Genomic DNA, 16011 nt, shown 5'->3' with positions numbered 1-16011 from the left:
CAGGACCCAGAGACTGAATGCATCCTTGACTTTTGTGCCGTAGGTGTGTCTCACTGGCTTCAACATCATCCCAGCCTCGACCAGACGCTTCTTCTGGTTGTGTGATGTGAACAACAGAGGCCCCGGCAGGGGTTTATTTGATTTGATGTCCCAAGGCAGGGAACTCAAGGTGGTATTCATGTGGGGTTTTGCCTGGATGGAGGGTCTGCTTCTGGCTGGTACCATGGAAGGGACAGTACTGAAGGGGGACAAATTGTGGCCCCAGCATGTGGGGGTGAAATTAGGAGAAATGTGATCCTGTCTTGACAAACCCGAGCTGCCGAAGGGGTTCCATGGGAACCGAGATGCTGCATCTCCTCTCCGGACCTCACTGGGCTGAAATGAGGGTAAGTGCCTGGAAAAGCTTCTAGGGGTGGGACTTGCCCCACCAGACCCAGAATTAAGTCCATTATCAATAGTTGACCTAAGAGGGCTAGGTGCTCAGACACATGTATAGACATGCATTTCCCAAAGCCTCAGACAATATGTCTGCTTTATGCACACACACACACACACACACACACACACACACACTCTTATTCTCCTGGGGCTTCCTTGGTGGTCCAGTGGTTAAGACTCTCTGCCTCCACTTCATGGGGTGTGTGGGTTTGCTCTCTGGTCAGGGAAGCTCCACATGCCGCAAAATAAATAAATAAATAATAATAAAGCAATCTCCTGAGGGGTGTACAGCACCTTTCCCTCGTCTGGGCCTTCCTGGTCTGTTGTAGTTCAAGGACAGAAAGAGACAAACCGCACCAGGAAAGCACCTTGCGGCTACTCTCTCCCTGATAAGCAGGAGTGGTTGGTTAAGTTCCCCATTGCTTGAAGACGAGGTGGGTGGGAAGAAGGGGCTTTGTCACTTGCAAACCAGGACCTCCCCTTCTGCCTGGCTTAGACCCCCTAAGAATGCTGGGGGCAGTGAAGTGGCCAAAGGTGCTCTTGGAGGAAGAAGGCTTTGTCCTCGTGGCCCTGGGAGCTTGGACCAGGCAGAGAGGCTGGAAGGAGTGCATGGCCTCTGGCGGCCCGTCCCCTCCCCGCTCCCCCCTTTCTGGGGGTCAGTAGAGGAGACCTTCCCAGACCCCGGAGCAGTGACGATCTAGGCCTTGCCTCTGGAGTAGACCTCAGCAAGGCGAGTCCCTGCCCTCTTCTCTCTGGGTCTGTTTCCTTACCCAGCACTGCTCAGCGCGGCTAAGAGTCCTGACTGTCTTGAGTTCTTGGCCTTCTAGCCTTCCCCCCGGCCCAGCTGTTTCTTAAGCCCCCGACTCTGGCCCTGGCTCGTCCCTCTCTCTCCTTCCTCAGCTGGTTAACAGCACGACCCGCGGGGGCTTCCCCGCGGGGGCTTCCCCGCTCCAGGGGGTGGGGTTCCCCGACCTGAGCTCAAAGACTGAGGCGCCTGGCAGGCCACTCTGAGTAGGAATGAGAGAGGAGGCTAAAGATGGGAAAAGGTTAAAAGGAGGGAAAAAACAGTGAAAAGAGATAGAAAGGGGTTAGAGAGAAGAGGAAACGGAGAGAAAAGGTGAAAGAAGGGAAAGCTGTGTATGTAGGGGGGTTGTTGGCGGGAGTGAGAAGAGAGGTCAGGAAAGGTTGAGTCAGAGAAAAGGGAAACCAAAGGAAAGCTGGAGAGAGAGAGACGGAAAGAGGAAAAAGAACAAGCGAGCGAGATCGAGAGCGCAGGGTCGGAAAGGAACGAAGAGGGAGAAGGAAAAAAAAAACGAGGCAGGAGGTGGGGGTGGGGGGAGGGAGGGAGCCGCGAACAGGGAGGAGGGAGCCTGGGAGGGAAGGAGGGAGGGAGGGGCCGAGGGACGGAGCGGGTGGGGGCTGGCTCGGTGGCGGCAGCAGCAGCCGCGGCTCCAGCCGCCCGCCGGTTCGCTCTCTCGCTCGCCGTTCCCGCCGCTCGCCCGCCGGCTCTGGACTGCCAGCAGCTCCGGCTCCTAGCCCGGCGCTCCGGCGCGGCTCGGGCTCCGGAGGACAGGACCGCAACTGGCCGGCTGAGCCCCGGGCTGGCCGCGAAGCAGGTAGATGGCTGGGCGGGGACGGTGAGGACGCGGAGCCGTGGAGCGCTGGGGGCACACGGGGCCGGGGGTTGGGGGGTCCTGATCCCGGGGAGGGGGCTTTGCATCCCCTCGACTAACTTTCCACTGGCCCCGTGGATCCCCGGTGCTCAGCCGGGGTCCGGGCTGCGGAAGCTGAGTTCGGTGCGGGAGAAGGTGAGTGTGGATAGAATGCCAGGGGTCCGGGCAGGACGTGGGGCGCCCCGGCGCGGGCAGGCGCGGGCTCTCTGTCCGCAGTCGGGACGCAGCACAGGCGGCCGGGGAAGACCCGAGCGCAGCGGCACGGCGCGGTAGTCCCGGGGAGGGCGCCTGCCCGTCTCTAAGTCTGGGGACTCCCACCTCCGAGCGGCCCCGGGCGCGCCGAGCTCCGCGCGCAGAGCCTGCGAGGCGCTGCCAGATCCCCCGCGGTGGCTAGCCTTGCGCCTAGCTACATGTAGCCGAGCCCATGCTGGTGCCATGCGCACTTTTGCTTTTTGGAGGCGCGAAACCGAACGTCTATTTCCTTCCTTTCTCGTCCTGGAGTCCCGACTCTCTTCGGGGAGCTCGCGGACGCCCGACCCCGGAGGTCTCTACTGCCCGCGGCTGTGACCCCACATCCCGAAGTTGAGAAGCGAATCACTACCAGTGCGCGCCTGGAGCGCGGTGCGGAAGTTCCCAACTTGTCGTCTAGCCTTGGAGGGTGGTGTTGGAGATGGGGATGGTTGGTGGTTGTGGCCCCTTGGAGCAGCAGACGCAGACGCTTCCCCCCTGCACTTCGTTTATTTTCCTGATTTGCTTAAAAAAAAATACGACGAAAAATATGCAAAACCGTTCCTCTCTGGAGTCAAACATTCATGTGTGGGACGGAGCCGCCCCCTCGACTGGAACCTGGGAGCGCGGAGCCTTGGCTTGACCGTTCTTCGAGCCCCGGTTCTTTCTCCCGACCTGGACATCCGAGTTCCATCCTAGGGTAGCCGCTTCTCGGGATCCGTCCCCGCTAGCACGCGCTGCGAGGCTGGTCTGACTCCCTCTCATGTGGTCGTGTTCTTTAGAAAAATATTTAGAACTGTCTCCGCTTTAGGATCTCCCGCTCCATCCCCCCGGCACTGCAAAGAACGAGGCCTAGGGCAGGTTGGAGGAGGCCTTTGGGTGGTTTGGGCTCCGGGCCATCTCAGCTCGCTCTGGCCAGGGTACTCGTGCCCGAACATCAGCGCCCCTTCTGCGCTCTGCCGGGAAAGCAGGGGTTAATGCTCCGGCCAGGTGGCGGCGAGCACAGGCTTTCGCGAGTCGGCTTTCGGAGCTGCCCGGGGCGCGAGGCGTCTGGTTCCCGGAGTCCAGGAGGCTGGACTCAACCCAGTTCGGCTTCCGCGGAGCTAGCGGGACCCGGGCTTCGCAGCCCTCTTTGTTGGAGTGCTTGCTGTTGGAGAGGTTCTTTTGAAGGGTTTAGAGCCTGTTTAGTGGGACTGAGAGCTGGGGTTTTTTTGGCGAGGGTCCCTCGCCCTGCCAGTTGGGCGGGGTCCCCGAGGGCGTCGAATCCACCGTCTAAGAGCACCCCATCCTCAGCTCCTTCGGCGGGTTTCCCCTAGTGCGCATACCGCTCTCTGCGTTGCTCACACGTTTTTTAAGCCTCTAGAAATTCAAGATCCATGCCTGCAGTCTCCACCTCTTCCTCCCAATTCACAGATCTGCAAACGAGGGCCCAGAGAAGTTGAAAATATTCGCTTATAGCTAGCTAAGGGTGTAAGGGCACGGTAAACCGGGTCTCTGGACTTCTCATTCAGGAATTCCCCGCCCCCATCACTCTGTGCTGTCCTTACCACTTTGTCAGCACGGGGCAAGTGTAAGCCCTTTGCAGGCTGCGGGACTGTGTGTGTGTGATGTTAGAGGCAGAGGGCTGGTCTCTTGTTAGGTGCTATGCTTCAATCATCCCTCAGGACAAATCACTTAGGTGACAGTTGGTCCAATATCTATCCTATGCCTGCACTGAAGTTTGGGGGGTAAAGGGAGCTCTTAAGACTCTGCCCAGTCCCCAAATGTGCAGTCTACAGGGAAAGAGTAGTCACTATCTCGTAGCCAAGGGAGGGAGTACAGGCTTCCCAGGTGAAGTCACTGTTTGGAGGGGGAGGGCTAGGGTGCTCCCTGGAGAAAGAAGGGTTTGGAATTGAGCCTTGGGTAGATTTCTAATTGAGGGAGTAGGATCACCCTGGCATGGGCACGAGGCTGGAGTCCTGAGAGGGTAAAAAAGCTCTTATTAAGCGTTTGGTCAAAAGACAGCAGAGTCAGGACCCGTGAGAACTGGCCTTTGAGTGAGAGACAGGAAGGCAGTTAGAAGACCCACTGCTTAGAACTCATGCCCAGAACCTGTGGTCAATGTCTTATCATCCTTCAGCTCCCGCCTCTCCCGCCGAAGGATTCTAATATGCAAAACAAAAGACATCCCCCTCTGCCCGGGGAAAAAACCCTGGCCCAGAGGTCTTCTAGTTCCAGATCCAAGGTGAGCAATTGGCTGAGTGCCCATAGAGCCAAGGGTTCTGGCTTCAGCTGGGAAATATTCAGGCCCTTGCTTCTCCTTTTCCCTTTTCTCCTTGTTCTCTGGGGTTTGATATAGTTTCTTTGCCCCTTTCCAAACATAAGTTTTGGGTACTTGAAGGTTTGGGGCTTATGATTGGACTTACTATGGGCAGGGCATTTACTGTGCTAGGAAAGTTTAGTCAATAAACAGTTCTTGAGCTCTTACTTTGTGCCAGGCACTGGGCAGACAGCCATGAACCAGCCAGGCAGAGTCCCATACCTCACGAGGCTGGCATTCTAGGTGTCATTCTCAGGCTTAAAGTCTAGATGTAGAGTGGGGGCAAATATAAGCGATGTCTGAAGAATTGCTGAAACGGGACAATAGAACAGAATAATCCTGAGCCTCCTCTCTGGTGGTTCAAGGCTCTGAGGTAAGAAGGCTTGAGGCTACTGGCTATGGCATTTCAAAATTCTGTGGGCGACCATGACTCTGGCTCCTGGTTGCCAAGGGTAACCCAGAGGCAGCTGCAGTGATGACCTTAGATGTGGCATTGGAGGACTGCTCTGCAGAGCTTCTGCCAGTCAGAGTATGGTGGGAGGGAGCTGTTGAGTATTGGCAACCATGATCTTGCTAGGTATCCATAGAGACTGGTGCCAGGTAACCACATACTTCTTAAATTCTAGCACCCACAGCTTCTTGGTGAACACTGTAGCCCCATTGTACAGATGGGTAAATGGAGCCCTACTCTGCAGTTTGAGACAGTTATTCAGAAAGGAGCCCAGGCTCTGAAAAGTCCAGGTATCCCTTATCCCTGATTCAATAATAATATATAATAATAATGCTCTTTCCTTCCTGTTTTGTAGACCAGTGCTTCTCAGACTTCAATGCAGCATGCTTGCTTGAACACAGATTGCTGTGCTCCACCCCCAGAATTTTTGATTCGGCAGGTCCAGAGTGGGCCCAGTAATTTGAATTTTTAACAAGTTCCCAGGTGATGTTGATGCTCTTGGCCCCAGGACCACAATGAAAGAACTACTGTGTGAGAACAAGGGAAAGTGAGTGATTTTCCTGAGATGATGCAGTGAGGGAGCCTGGAACAAAGACTGTGATTTAGCTCTAGGAACTCCATGAATTTGCCTAGGGATGATTCCCTCCCCCTTACCCACCAGGAGACCATAGAATTAAAAGAATATTTTCATCAGTTCATATACAGAGAGAATATATCCAATTTAATTAGGGAATAAATAGGTGTCCTGTGTTGGGATGTAGACTCGATGCCCTGTGGCTCTGTGGGGGTTTATTTTAGCACTGATATAATTGAAAAGATATCATCCACTCCAAGAGCCCTTCATGAAACTTTCATGGCCCCAGTGGTCATTGTCCAAAGAGGCATGTCTTCTTCATTTAAAAGAAAGTCAGGGAGATTGCTTCTCCTGCTAATGGGAGTATCTGTGTTTCATTTGACAGTATCTATGTAATGTGTTCATAGGGGACAAAGAAAAAGTTGAATAGTTGAACAGAGAGGCATTGGAGGAAGTCCACCTCACAGGTTTACAGATGTTTGTGGAACATTTCATAATGTTTTGAAACTGTCTGTTTCACCTGTGTCTCTGATGTGAAGCTGTATCTCAGCAGAGTTTGTTTCACCTTAGCTGGTTGGGCAAGTGTATCAACACATTTTATCCCCAATGTGTTAATTAGACCCAAAAGAAAAGAATCATAAAAGAGTTGTTCTCCTAAATGCTGGCATTTTTCATCTGGATTCTATTTATTGATTATTTTACAGTTGAGAAGGAGCAAAAAAAAAAAAATCCATGTTTTTATAGCAAATAAAGCTGGCTGCAGTAATTATGCAGGCTCAACATGTCTGTTCTGGAGCAGAAAGTTGGAATTCAGCCTGACTCTCAAACATTTGGGTGAGATCTAATTGAGAAAGACATTTCAAAGAACAAATATTTAGGAACGCGGACTTTCGGTGATGGTCTCTGTGGGCGAAGCGTGAGTCCGTTGCTCTTGGCTTGATCCTTGGAGGTGGGGGGAGGTGATGGGGAAGGATCTGGTAGAAATGTTGAGACCACAGTGCAAATGGAAGCTGAAACTTAAAGACAATCAGTGAAGCTGAGTAAAGGGAAGAAAGATAACTGATGAGCAAAGGGAGAATCAATTAATCAAATATAGATTGAACACATATTGAAGGTGCAATCTTGGGACAGGCACAGTAAGGGCAAGGCACAGGATTTTACTTGTTATGTATCTCCAGTGATGCTTAGCTCAGGTAGTAGTGACTAAAGCCCTTGATTGGTGTGGGTATCAGTCAGGGGTGCACAGAGCAAAAACCTGAATTCAACTGGCTGAAACAGTTCTGCCTTAGCATCTCCTACTACAACAGATGCGGGCTGTCCGCCCCAAGCTTAGTTCTTTCAGTGGTTCAATACATCATCAAAGATACAAATTCTTTTCATCATTTCTTGGTCTCAAGGTCACAAGTTGGCTGTAACAAATCCAGGTATTACACCCTTACGATTATGTGCAGAGGCAGAAAAGGCAGGAGGGGAACCTTTACCAGAAGGCTCAGTAGACTTTCCCTCAAGTCTCACTGGCTCAATTGTGAGTCACATGTCCATGCATAAGCCAACCACAGGCAAGGGAAGGAGACCACCATAACTGGTTTAGAATAATCTTGATTTGTTGAGTCTCCGAGATGAAAAAAATTAGAATGCTTTTGGAAAAAAAAGGAGCAACCAACAATGCCTGCTATAGCATTTAAGACTTGGGTTTTAATTTTCTGTACTCCTTCTTAGCCCTGTGACTCTGAGCAAAGTATTTTACTTCTTTGAGTCTCAGTTCATTCATCTGTGTAATGGGAATGTATTGGGAAACTAGATATGATTTAACTCAATAACTGCACTTGATTAGTATGTAAGAAGTAGAAAGTTATTTGAAGATTTGATCTCTGATGTCCAAGAATTATAATCTAGTGTGGCAGACTTGTAAGGTCTAGACCATGTAGACTATCAAATAATCAGAGAACAGAACAAGAGAGTAAATCAATAATTGGGACTTGCAGGCCAACCATGGTATGAGGAGTATAACATCAGTGGGAGCCACGGAAGTTAGAAAGACCTCCTAGAGGAGGTGGTTCATAGTGCACACTGGAACTCCAGCATCTTGGTATGGATGGGTCATGAGCTTCTGCCCAGCTTACTGTACTGCCTCTTGCTTTGCTTTTCTCGGTGGCGAAATGGGACCTTAAGCCAAGCTGGGTTCTGATCTCTTTTCTGTCTTTGACAATCCGAATATAGTCAGCAGCTCTGGGAGGCAGTCACAGTGAGTTCCTTGCCAGTCGACAGTTCCTGGTTTCCACTCCTTTGAACGGCCCATCAGTCTCCAACTCTTCATACATTCTAGTTGCTGATTAGATACTATTATTATTAGGATATCTGGCTGCTATCATAAAGGCTACATGCCTAAAGTGGAATCTAATGTCTTCCCATCTCTCAAGCCATCTGCCCTTCTGGATTCTTCATTCTTGTTGTTGGCAGCACCGTCTTCCCAGAGGCTTGGGCTTAAAACCTTAGTAACACTTCTGATGCCTGCCTCCCTCTATTTCAACTATTAAAGCATGGACTTTCTTTTCTCTTCATTATGTTTCTTGAATATAAGTCCGCCTTTCTGGCATGAGATGCTCCCTTTGTGCAGGTTCTTTCTATCTCATGCTGGGTGATGGCAGTAGCCTCCTGCTCTGATCTCCCAGCCCCAAGCCATAGTGCCTTGGGGTCATGGGGGACAAATGACCAGAGAATAAAGCAACAACTGGGACTCGCAGGCCAACCATGGTAGGAGGAGCATCAAATCTCCTACAGGAGCATTCTATGGTGTTCGGCAAATAGAATGGTCACTAATTCGAGTACAGAGGTGGTGATGAGCCTAGAATCCGTGCTGCAGACACATTATTGCTTGAGGTACTATTTTGCAGCTTCTCATATCTCCCTCTTTCAGGTCATCCCCAAATGTAATTTTTATCCACTCATTACCTTACATTTTTCCCCATAGTACTCGCTGGATGAAGCCCAAACTCCTCAACAGACCCCTGTAAATCTCCACAACTTGCCTGCGTCCTTTCTCCTGGTGGCGTGGCTCACTGTCACGTCCGACTCTGCTTCAAGTTCTGCCTTTCTCTGAGTTTAAGTCAAACCACCCTTTCCTTCAAGGCCAGGGTTAGAGCTGCATCCTCATTAGACCATCCCGGACCACCAGAGCCCATAGTGATCGCGAAGCATCCGTCTCTCCTTCCCCTGAATTTCTGTAGCAGTTATTGCTGACAGCACAAATTTGATACTTAACAATACACTCTGGGGTCATTGTTCAGCATTTTATTGCAATGTTCCTCATCTTCCCAATTGGATGTAAGGCCATCAAGGTCTGAGATGGGGTGAAAGCGAAACCTTCTTTGTATCCAGTTGTAATACATAGGGCACTTCAGTGAATATTTATTGAATTAATAAATCAGGAATAAGGGGAATAAGATTATTTACCTGAAAAGTCAGTTCATCCTCACCCTTTTTTCCTTAACCTCAGTTTGGAGAAGAGACCCACTTTGATGAATGCCTGCCTGCTGTATGCCAGGCACTAGTTTAGGTGATTTTTAGGAGCTGTTGGAACTCAGCCTTGTAAACACCCTTGAGGTTGGGATTATGGTCATCATTTTACAGATGAGGAAGTGGAGGCTGGGAGAGGTTAAGTGGCTTCCAGGCTCACTCAGCAGCGGGAGGCAAAGGGAGGGCGAAGTCAAGGTCTCTCTTCTACGCTCCATTTCATACATCTTCTGGATGTTCTCCTGACCTGTGGGTGCCCTGTTATCCCAGCCTCTTTTTCCCATTTGCTCTGTCTCCCTGCCTCCTTCCATCTCTCATCTCTGATGAGACTCAGGCCCTCTCTTGTGTGCTGGGGGACTTTTAAAACTGTGACATTTACCATGACTCTTTCCTGAAGACCTTCCACCCCCTGTTATGTTGTGTCTTGTTTCGATCTCTCACTTTTTTGAAAAGAGATATTTTATTTATTTATTTGGCTGCATAGAGTCTTAGTTTCAGCACACGGGCTCTCTAGTTGTGGCTTGCGGGCTTAGTTGCCGCATGGTGTATGGGATCTTAGTTCTGCAACCAGGGATCAAACCCATGTCCCCTGCATTGGAAGGTGGATCCTTAACCATTGGACCACCAAGGAAGGCCTGATCCCTCATCTTATTAATACCTTGACTATCTTTCCCGGCACCCTCAAGCCTGATCCTGAGATTCCTTTAAGAGCAAAAAAAAATGTTCTGCCAGTGGGATCAAGCTGGATCTGAGCCAGCTCTTCTGAACCCCTAAGCCCTCCCTTTACCCTCATCTGACTCTTTGTACCCATCCACCCTCACCTGGTACCACTCCTGTTCCGTGTCTCCTGCGTCTTACCTGTGGAAGGAAAACACTGCTGACTTACCAATAGGAAGGAGGTCTCTGCTACCTCCAGGAGCTCTGAGTGGCATTCTTCCACTCTTTATAGCATTCTTCTTTCCTTTCATTCATTCATTCTGAAGACACTGATCATTGATCACATACTCAATATAGCAGGGAACAAACCAAAGCCCTTGCCTTCATGAGTTTGTGCTGAAGTGGGGGAAACAGGTGGTAAAAAAGTGAACATACTTTATACTTTGTGCCGGTTGCAATGAAGAAAAATAGCAAGGTAAAGGGCATAGATGGTGATGGGATGCATTGTGGTCAGGGAAGACCTCTCTAATGGTGACATTTGAGCAGAGACTGAGAGGAAGGAAGCCATGTGGATATCTGGGGGTAAGGGGCACCTGTAATGCAGAGGGAATAGTAAGTGCAAAGGCCCTGAGGTGAGAACTCCCTTGGTAAGTCCAAGGATAAGCAGGACGGTGGCAGTGCAGAGAAGGAGAGGAACTTGGGAGGAGGTGAGGGCTGCCCATCTCTAGCCTCTTCAGTGCCTCAGAAACCCTGTCACCTTCTCACAGCTGTGACCACTGGCTGAAATGAGCACATCCCTCCACTCAGCCAGGTCCCACTCGATCTTCACATCTCAGCTGTGGCACCCCGCCTTCTAGGGACATCCATCTCTGCTCTCTCTCATCAATCTACCTCTTTCCTGAATTGCTGTAACTCCCACCTCTCTCCTGCACAACGTAGCTTTTAATTACCTGCTGCTTGGCCCACCTTCACCTGGGCTCTGTGTAGGTCTCACCTTTCTAACAAACTACCTCCTCAAAACTGGTTTAGTCCTTCTCCCAAGGAGCCAGCCCCAAGCTGGCCTCGGTGTCTACCTATGGGAGATGCTGGTGTCAGCAGTGGGAAAGGGCAGGCTCTGCAGAGATCTGTGGGTGGAACCTTCTTCATACCACATTCATTGTCCCTTCACAATAGACAGGAAAACTTTTATTTTGAACCTCCTTGGGTCACTTTGAGCTTGGACCCTCTGCTTGGAGCTGGGATAGGAATCTACCTTTCTTCAGGACTTAGATAAAAGTTTGGCTCTGCTCGGGGGTGAGGGAAAGAGGAACCGGGATGCAGAGAAAGTCACTTATTAGCTTTCCTTGTTCAGTCAAAGTAGAATAATATGCTTCAGGAATGAAGGAGGAAGGAAATTACCTAAGATTCCTGAGACTTCCCTGACATCCAAGGTTGATGAGTGACCTTGGGCAAATCACTTAACCTTCACCTACTGCAGTTTCTTCTCAGCCAAACTCACCTCTTCCCATCCACTGCAGAAGAAAATGAACAATAACCCTGATTTTTAGGGACTCTATCTACTCCCCAGGTTGTTCTCTGCATTAATTTTTAGGCCAATGGTTTTAAAACTTGAGAAATGTACAGATGGTTCCATTTTAAAGGGAGAAAATGCTTCCCACAGACCTCTAATATTGTCTTAAATTATTAATATAATATTTAAAAATCTATATAAACAAAAAATTAGACATAAACAGCTTTGGCTTATAACTCATACATAATCTTAGTGCTCAAACAAGTTTATAAATTAAAATGCAAACTACAAAGCCATTAACAATCAGATTAACAATATTAATTTAACATGATAGATGCTGTTATAGTGCTAAGACTAAATCAGCCCTTGTGACATGATCATGGTTTTGATCGCTTGCTCCACCACATGCCCTGTGGTGACTCAGCTCTCCCAGTACTTTTCTTAGCTAGGATGTTTGTTCTTACAACATGCTGAGGGATCATCTGGCCAGACTTTGGCACAAAAGCATTTGTGTATTAGGTGGCCACTTTTTTTTTTTTTTTTCCTCATTGCTGCTGCTACTGCTAAGTCACTTCAGTCGTGTCCGACTCTGTGCGACCCCATAGACGGCAGCCTATCAGGCTCCCCCATCCCTGGGATTCTCCAGGCAAGAACACTGGAGTGGGTTGCCATTTCTTTCTCCAATGCATGAAAGTGAAAAATGAAAGTGAAGTCGCTCAGTCGTGTCCGACTCTTCGCGACCCCATGGACTGCAGCCTACCGGCCTCCTCTGTCCACGGGATTTTCCAGGCAAGAGTACTGGAGTGGGGTGCCATCGCCTTAGCCCATGACAATTAAAGGAACTTTAATTCTAGTGCAACAACAAACACTGATGCAAAGCTGGGTCTTCCGACTGAGTATGACTACTTGAGCACTGAAATGAAATCACAACACTAGAATGGTGCTTTGGTGCCTAAGGAACTCCGGCTTGAGAACAAATGTTGAGCGCTCCGAAACAGCGCCCCCAGTGGTTTGAAAGAGTTAATGCTAGAAGTGAGGCTGATGGCTCTGCAATCCTATAATAGAAATGTTTGGTACTTTTGTTATGCAATACTGGCTCAAGGGGTAGGTAGAATAGTGTTAGCCCCATCGCACAGGTGAAACTTGAGCTCAGAGAGATTGAGCAGTTAAGGTCCCATTGGACATTGGGGTCATCTGGACTCCATGCAGGTCTGTGGACTCAGAGTCCCTGACTTGCTAACAGGCTTCACTGCCCCCTCCCTACAGACCCTCACCAGGTTTCAAGGTGCTTTGAGTGATCAGAATACAAGGACTCTGGAGTTACTTGAGAAACACTAGACTCTCCCAGTGGACTCACAGCTTTCTGGTGGAGTCGTCAGGGTGTTATTTGGTGCAGAAAAGAGGAGTGAAGCCAATAAAGACAGGATAATGGTTCTCAGATCCTCCAGTGGATGGCAGTAGCAGGAGATGGTGCCTTCCCTGAAGGCACTTGGGAGGAGTGGATACCAGTGACCTCAGGAGAGAAGATATCTTAGCAACTGCTACCTTGATTAGGGCTTCACACTTTAACAAGCACTTTTTGGGTGCATTTATTTTCAAGTTTGTCCTATTTTAAAATTTTTATTTTTATTGTGATAAAACACACATAACATAAAATTTGCTACCTTAACCATTTTGAAGTGTACATTTCACTGGTATTAAATACTACATAATGTTATGCGACCATCACCACCATTCATTTCTATTACTCTCTAGTGTGTATTTTACAACAACTTGGCAAACCAGGTCACCATCCTCAGAAACAGGGGCTCAAGTGACTTGTCCAAAGTCACACCTCAAACCTGTGCCTGCCTCTCAACTGTGACCTTAAGTGATAATGGTGGGGTTGGTTTCCCAAGGACCTGTGGGGGCCATGTGGGATGGCCAAGCTTTCTGAAGTAGGGGCTGAATGGGATGACCTTGAAAGAGCCATCCTGGAATTGATTCTGCTCATTGGTCAGGGTCGGTATGATTCACTCCTGTGTATCTGGGATATGCCTTTCCTCGGATCAAAAATTCTTTAAAACCTACTCCTGCCCTTGGAAGCTGCCCTTCCCCTGCCTGAAATTGATTGGTTTATCATCCAAGCTTAAAATAACTACAATAAACAAAAACACCCCAAAACTTTTTTATCCTGCAGTGAATGAGCAACAATCTACATATGCAAATAAATGGCATGCCTGTCCCTATGAATATTAATTTGGGAAGAGAGCTCAAGGCCCTAAAATACACTCAAAACCATCAATGTGGCATTTTGCAACTGTTCTAGCTTGCTCTGAAATCACAGCCTTATTATATCTTAAGGTATTATAAAATATAATAAGCTACAAGCTGACATCCCCTTTGAACCTCTGAGGCTACCAAGGGGACATAGATATCTCAGGTAGGCAAGCCAGAGGCCGGGGTTGGTGGCTGAATCCTGACTCTGAGACTGTGGCTGACCTTGTCCTACCCTGGCAGGGCCCAGGCCTTAGCTCTTCTCATATCCCAGCATTAGCAGTGAGTCCCCAAGGTCAGGGGACAGTTCTGGGGAACACTGAGGAGGCAACTACTAGCCTCAGGGAGATGGAAGGTGGGAGAGGGAGGGTCCTTGAGGATTAGCTTGTCTTACCTCTCAAACGAGGCAAATGTGGGAATTGAGACCCTGGGACGGTGGGTGACTTGCCCAAAGTGACATGGTGACTTAATAGAGAGTGAGAAATCTTATTCATTTTTTGCTCTGAAAAGCACATTTCCTTATCTGTGTGTGTGTGTGTGTGTGTGTGTGTGTGTGTGTGTGTGTAGGAAGTGGTGAGCAGAGTGGCATTTAAAGTTTGTATACTTTGGGGGAAAGCATCATTTTTCTAATGTGAACGTTCACCCTGAGACAGGCAGAGACTGAAAATCTAGTCTTGTATTCCATTTGGATGGAAAGAAATGATTGCCTTCCTCCCCTAGGAAACCTCCAAATTAGATTATACAAAGGCCAGAATTAATGTAAGCTTGCATGGTAGGGCACACCCCGGGCAGAGTGATGAAAGGGCCGAGTGGAGAAGGGCAGGAGTGCCTCAGAGGAAGCCAGAGGTTAACCATTGGCTAGGGAGGACCACAGGGTGGAGGAGGAAGAGCTGGTAGTGACGGCTGTGTTCTCGTCCAGGGGAGGCTCTGCTGGGGGAGGGGAACGGGTGGCTCCATGGTACCCTCCCTCGCCGGGTCTCTTGTGCTACTTAACTGTAAGCTCGAGCCTATAGGCTCACCTTTGGGCCTATACACGCCCACCACTCCGTAACTTTGCTTTGTGAAGATCAAATGAGGATTTCAGGTTCCTGCACCTTGCCTGGTACAAAGTAGGTATTCAGGTGTTCTTGTTGTTTAGTTGCTCAGCTGTGTCTGACTCTTTTGTGACCATGGACTGAAGCCCGCCAGGTCCTCTGTCCACGGGATTTCTCAGGCAAGAATACTGGGGTGGGTTGCTATTTCCTTCCCCAGGGGATCTTCCCAAGCCCGGGATCGAACCCACGTGTCCTGCTTGGTAGGCGGTTTATTTACCACCAAGCTACCAGGGGGCACCTGGGCATTCAGTGCCTCTAGATTTCTTCTCCTGGCAGATTTATAGACTGGCTGTGCTGGGTCAGCATGGAGATGTGTGCTCTGTGTTTGTGTCTGTGTTGGTATGTGTCTACTAGTGTGTGTCTGCTGTGTCTGCTTCCATCCATGTTTGTCTTCAAGGGCGTGGTGGCGTGCATAGCTGTGTGAGTCTGCGTCTTCGTGAGTGACTGGTGTCTGTGTGTCAGAGTTTCATGGCAGCGTGTCTGTTTATGTGTGTTTCTGTGAGTGTTGTGAGTACTTTAATGGTGTGTTGGTGTGGTGACAACAGTGATGTGTGTGTGTGTGTGTGTGTGTGTGTGTGTATGTAGGTGCAACGGGAAGATTGAGTGGGGTTTGGAAGGTTCACTGTGCCATGGACCTGGGTCCCCTCTAAGATGCTCCCACCCAAAGCCCTCACCTGCTTCTGACTCCAGGTCCTAACTGCCCAGGTCCACTCACCCCTACCTCCCTCTAGAGGCCACTGGGTGCCTTTGCCCTGGCCTGGCCCTGGATTATTTGTATTTGAGTTTGCATATTACATGCATATCATTTGCATTGTCTAAATAGACTCTGCTTTCAGTTCTGCACTTTTCAAGGTAAAATGGAGTTGCTCCTCTTCAAGGTCATTATATTAACAATTGCTGCGTTTGCTTTTACTCTTTCTGGTCCAGGACTCCCTCTCAAAACTGGGTGACTAGGGGAGGATGAAAGCTCAGAAACCTCTGCTTGTCCCTCCTTTGAGCAGAGGGATTGGTTGGTGGGTAGAGGTGCTGGGACCCTGGGAGGAGCAGCTAGGGAGGACACTTTCTTATTCCATGGTAGTTGCTTCTGACCAGAGCCAACTGTGTCATATCAGACCTGGAGACAAATACACTCCGACTTGTGCCCTGTTGCCTGCTTCTCAAGCACCCCCCAACATCCCCCTGGGGGGTGTAAAGGAAGGGTCGCTTTGGGTGTTTCAGCCCCTTTGTATCCATATTTGGCTGGGGAGGACCTTATGGGAAACAAAGGAGCCAAAAATGTTTTTTCTATTCAAACACCTAATACATTATGTACACACAC

General features: G+C 49.3%; 1 protein-coding gene across 9 annotated transcripts in view; it reads left to right on the top strand.

Moving 5' to 3' along the window:
* The first annotated feature begins 1420 nt into the window (after positions 1 to 1420).
* Positions 1421 to 16011, top strand: part of MEGF11 (multiple EGF like domains 11) — a 393564-nt gene continuing 378973 nt past the window's right edge. For 7 of the 9 annotated variants that reach the window (XM_059890764.1, XM_024997911.2, XM_015473057.3 and 4 more), the window contains exon 1: positions 1421 to 2054. The gene's annotated coding sequence lies outside the window, so the exon portion shown is untranslated. The remainder of the gene's footprint in view (positions 2055 to 16011) is intronic. The other 2 variants (XM_024997910.2, XM_024997909.2) reach the window with 1 other exon arrangement.

This window comes from Bos taurus, chromosome 10, assembly GCF_002263795.3.
Source record: "Bos taurus isolate L1 Dominette 01449 registration number 42190680 breed Hereford chromosome 10, ARS-UCD2.0, whole genome shotgun sequence".
NCBI lineage: Eukaryota > Metazoa > Chordata > Mammalia > Artiodactyla > Bovidae > Bos > Bos taurus.
Note: the sequence above shows the minus strand (reverse complement) of the source record. Positions and strands in the feature narration are given on the sequence as shown.